Below are 5,447 nucleotides of genomic sequence, written 5' to 3'. Positions count from 1 at the left end.
ACCCTTTCCGGGGCTGAGTGTTTTAAAAATGACCCAGAGAAAGCTGGTGGGCTTTCTGTCACCATCATTTCCCAGGCACCCAATAACCAGGACAATGTCTTTGAGGCAAACCCAAAATCAGTCCAGGAGGTGATAAGATCAGTAAGAAGGTTTGGACTCCAAAAGCTGTTCAAATTCACCTCATCTACTGTGTTGTTTTGTTTTACTTTTTTTTTTTAAACACCATAACCATCTTTAACAGCAGGCTTGGAAGACAGAGGAGGAAGTACTAAAAATTCTTCAGTGAAGAAGAAAGAGAAATAAAGTATTTTATGAGCCCTTATTTTCGGTACAAATTATTAACTACTTTTCCCCCCTCTTTTCAGTATCTTGAACAGAGGTTAAAAAGACTGATTTTGCTTGCCAACTGCCACAGGATTTAGGAGGACAAGGTCACTTTATTTAAAACACTAAATTTTATTTAATGTAGGTCACATTGACATCCTGAATTCTCAGCCCATTACATTCCTTTAGCATTAACACAATCCTACAAATCACAGATAATTACCTTTTTTTTTATCAAGACACAACACAATTTATGACATAAGTAACAATGAAAAGCTTGAAAAAGCACACTCTGATTTACGTATTTTTCTTAGCGTGTGCAGCCCTCATACCAAATGGGCTCACACCTCTTAGACTGACCAAGCTCCTTTCTGGATAGCGTCAGGATAAATCTGACTGCAAGTCTATACATGGGATTACTTTTTCCATGACATTTCATTAAAACTGTTAAGTATCAGCTATATCGCTTGCACATTGACATCACAGGTTATATATGAATCCTTATTGCAACTCTAAAGGAAATTACATTTACTCTGAACAAGGCATGACTCACTCGAGAAAGAATTTCTGCCTGACTGTGCATATAAACTTTCTTCATTCTAAACACTACTACTTCATGATGCAAACCTTCCTCTAAATATAACCTCCCCCCCCACACACACAATCTCCAATTCTTTAACTATCACAGATCAATAGTCTTAACTTCTATGGACAGTGTTGCTCAATTAAGTTATCAGGATAAAATGGTTTTTTGGAGGTAGCTACTAAAACAGAAGCCTTCTCTCCTCCTTTTCAAGTAGAATACAACCAGGCAGGATATTGGAAATAGTACAGACACACACTTTGCTTTCTCCTTTACTTCCACTGCAATATTTCTTCTGTCACCAGTTTGCTTGTGATAAATTCTAAAGACCTAAATATGTCTGTACTCTCCTATCATATCTCCATCCTCCTGCCGCATTAAGATAGGACTGAATCCCCTCTTCAAAGATTGCTTCCTCCTGTAACATCAAGTTATGTTGCTTCAATTTTTATAAGATTCACGTGGTTTGACCCAGATCTAGATAATTCCTTTTAGCCAAAATAGAACACCTTACCCATCTGATACACAACACATGGTAACCCATATGACAGCTTCTCAGTTACATTTGTGTTGGTGTCTGTGAGGACACAACTCTTACAAATTGACATCCCGGGTGACCACAAGGGCACGACATTAAATCAGAGCCACTGGATGACCTTACGTTAACTTTTGCAAAAGCCTGCAAATGGAGTGTTCAGAAACAAAGGTCAAGAATATATTTTCTTCTACAAGAACAGGAAATGTATTATGTTCCAGACTTCATTTAATGTACACAGTAAATTATGAAGGGTATTCATTCCTCCTCAGAACAATTAAATGTGTTAGGATCCTTAACACAAGTGAATTCAGCAAATCTTACATTTATGCCTATCTTTTGTTGTGTACATTTAATTTAGGACTGATCAGAGAGACTTGAGACTTGATATAACCACTGAATTTATAGTCTTGTCAAATTTGAAGAAAAAACCTGAAGGGCAAATCAGTAATCGGTTGCTATTCAGTATTCAGCTATCAGTGTGATAGCTTAGATGCTATTTCATCTTTTCCACAAGCAACAGTTCACCATCTCCAACACTGCCCAGGTCCACCCTGCTTTCCACCTCCTCTGCTCAATGTACTGTGAGCTCATGCAGCAGGTATGCCAGACCAGGACAGGCGCGTCAGGATTGTTACTGCTGAGTAGCTGATTTTAATCATTTAAGGTTCTTCAGCACAAGTATTTAGACTTTTTTTTTTTAGGAGGAAGGATATTTTCTAGTGAGACATGACAAAAAAAGAGAAGTTTGTTTGTAATTTTCCTTTGAGATTAGCCCTTTTGCAAAAAAAACACCTTTCAGTCAACTTGAATATTTGAATACAGTCAACTCTGTATATTTGAATCCCTTTCAATTACCTCATGTAGGTAATGAAAACAGCTTACAGTTTTGTTATGAATAATTGTGCCCAATGTGATTGTTTCCCTCTCCCCAGAGTCACTCCTCTCAGGGTCCAGAGCTCAGTGATGAGAGAAGTAGCGATCCAGCTTCCAATCTCTTTGCCATTTACCATTCAGCAGAGGCCAGTCACTGGGAACTTCATCAGAGCTATCATTGCTTTTCAGCAAAGCTAGTATTTGCCTAACATCATCTTCATTCACTAGAACAAAGACCAGCGTGCAGTGGCCTTTCTCTGTTCACTGCCTACCACCAGGCTGTCATCTCCTCCTTGCCTACCGTCACCTCCTGTTTTTTGGTGTTTGGAGCACTTCAGCTTTTCAATGGAAATGTGTCAGTAATAAAAGATTTATTTATTTAATGTAACAGCTCAGAGAAAAATAGGCTGTGTTTAACGCAGGCCCTGCTTATTTTGATTTCATCCCTCCTAACAGAAAACATCAGTGATTCACGCTGCTCTGAGAGAGGATTTTCTCATCAAAGTTTATCAGCTTGTGCACTAGACTAGAGAAGATGGTACCCCAGCAATGTAACAGGGGAGTCATTGCATCTCCCTCAGTAGCACACTTAGAGTTGACTACTGCCTGCTTCTGTGGCTTTCTAGTACCCAAGAACACAAACACAGTTTCTGCCTAAGTTGTGCTTGTGAAATAGGGCACTTGTCTTCTCTTCTACCCTTCCTTGAGCGTTCCCTCACAGGACAAGCAGCCTGAACTTGAGAACAGTCTGGTGGAATAGAGGGCACCAATACCTATCAGTTGCAGGTTTCCTCACTGGACTAGTTCAGTTAGAAGCCCAGCCATCACTGGGCTTAGCTAGTGGATGAGTGATGGAATGTTGGGGTTTGCTTTATTAACTGGACTCATGGTTTATGATGAGGGATGATAGTATTAGAACGAAATGTTGCTGGAAAAAAAGACTGATCTGTAATAGCTTGCTTCAGAATTTCATTCACTCTTGCTGAGGCATCTTGTGACTTTTTGTTGTACAGTACATAACACTGAATTCAACACACTCAATCCCTGACAACCTTGGTCTTTGACTACCAAAATGATATGGAAATGGACATAACATACTCTGGAATAAAATTGAAATGATATATGAATGATATCATATGTAGCATTACTATGGTAAATTACTGACAGTATTATCCAGCATAACTTGGGAAACTGAACAGCGACCCTTTTCTTTCTGCACATCTGTCCTCATGAAATCTCTATTGTAATCATCAAATATGTCAAGGGCTTTAATTTAAAACACAGACTTAAATAACGATGGCTGAAAGTCTGACACTTGCTTTGGAAGCGAAAATGTGAACACTTCAGTGGTAAAGTTGCACTGCCCTGCTGTTGGTCCCCAGCCTATGCCTTCAAAAACATTTTTGGGGAAAAAGTCCTTGAGTTACAAGGGCAGTCCATTTTCCACTTGGCAAAGAGTCCTGCACCTCCCTCTAGCCCAGAAAGCCTGCAAGTGTGAGAGGTTTCTAAAAATGGAGAATGACTGACTCATAAAAATGGAAAACAGAAGGAAGCCTATGAATAAAATTGTTCAGCTACCCACCACAGCTTTCTGTAACCACTGAAGAGAGGTGTGTTCATAGGCAAATACTTCCCAATCTTTAAGCAAATATTTGGCCAGAAGGTTGGGAAAATATTGTTTTATAGCAAAGAGATATCTATTCCCCGTCAAGCAAGCAGTGTACCTACCAGATGTTGCTATAAATTAGATCATATTATGAAACCTACTGTATCGTGTGAACTGGGAGTACTTCATCAAAACGCAGTCCAGTATGTCACAAGTATCATTTTAAATGGCTTTTCTATTATAGACTGACATAGTCAGTCACTTGGACATGGAGGGGACAAGTGATTAAGTAATTAGACAGAGACTGCCAAGTATACCAAATTGGTTAATGAGGTTCCTTGACCTCTTTTTCCATAACAATGCTTAAATGCATGCTGTCTTAGTGCAGTGCAATAGCACATTTGTTTGGAATACTGCCTTTCAGAACTCATCTGCATTACATTATTTCAGGCAGTACCCATTATTAATTGTCATTAATTTTGATTTAGATAGCCTTTCTCCTACACAACACTGTTTTACAGCAAAAAATGATGCTTGAAAGATACAGCGCTGATGAGGAAAGGCACTGAAGGGATGGTGTAGGGATGTGTTCATAGGGCCCACTTCTCAGCTGTGTGATGGATGAGCATTCAGAAGGTGCACATGCAAGCACAGCACACATACATCTGTAGGCCTGAGCATACCTGTGCTCTTGGCACTTGATCTGCTTGGCTTCTCAGGTATGTACCTCCCACAGCACCCAAAGGCACTCTTTGTCCAAGCATTCAAACACTGTGCTTTCAGGATAGCATTGCGAGTAAACAAGAAGGAGTACAAGGCACTGGCACTGCTCAGCTATCAGCAGCAGTGGCATGGCCTGCTGGGCACAGCCATGGGACCTCCTCTGTCTCCTTTACCACAAGCTGCCTTCATCCCTCCAGCGGGACACGGAGGAGCCACAGTGCGTGCAGGGAGAATTTCTTGGAGGGGTGTGAGACAGCTGCATACATTTCACCTGAAATGCTCCTTTATTAGTGTCTGATTCAGCGGTTGGCAGCCCTGCCCATGGCAGAGGGCTGGAACTAGATGACCTTCGAGGTCTCTTCCAACCCAAGCCATGACACGTCCTATTTTGGACCAACACAGAGGGCTGGCTGGGTTGGTATTGTGTGCGCTTATACTCGTTGCGGGCACCGCTCTGAACGACAGCAGCACACTTCGTTAGGAGAGTGAAAAAACAGCGCACCCCCCACGCACGGAGGGGAGGACGCACGCCCTGCCCGGCTTCCCCAGCCGCTCCGCCCCAGCGGGTTGCGCCGGGACTCCCGCCCAGCGTCCCCTAGGGAACGCCGACGGAGCCACGGCGCGCGTAGGCCGCCCCGTCCCGCCCGGCGCGGCGGCGGCCGGAGGTTGGGCGGCCCCGGGCGCGCTACCTGCGCGGCGCCGCCACGTGAGCGCCACATCAGCGCCGCTCCGCGCGCTCCGAGCCGGCAGGCGCAGCAACGGCGGGCGGCGGCCGCGCTCCCGCTCGGCGACCCGGGAAG

This window comes from Cyrtonyx montezumae, unplaced genomic scaffold, assembly GCF_038088225.1.
Source record: "Cyrtonyx montezumae isolate F1298 unplaced genomic scaffold, pur_monq_1.0 scaffold_0, whole genome shotgun sequence".
Lineage (NCBI taxonomy): Eukaryota > Metazoa > Chordata > Aves > Galliformes > Odontophoridae > Cyrtonyx > Cyrtonyx montezumae.
This window is presented reverse-complemented; position numbering follows the sequence as displayed.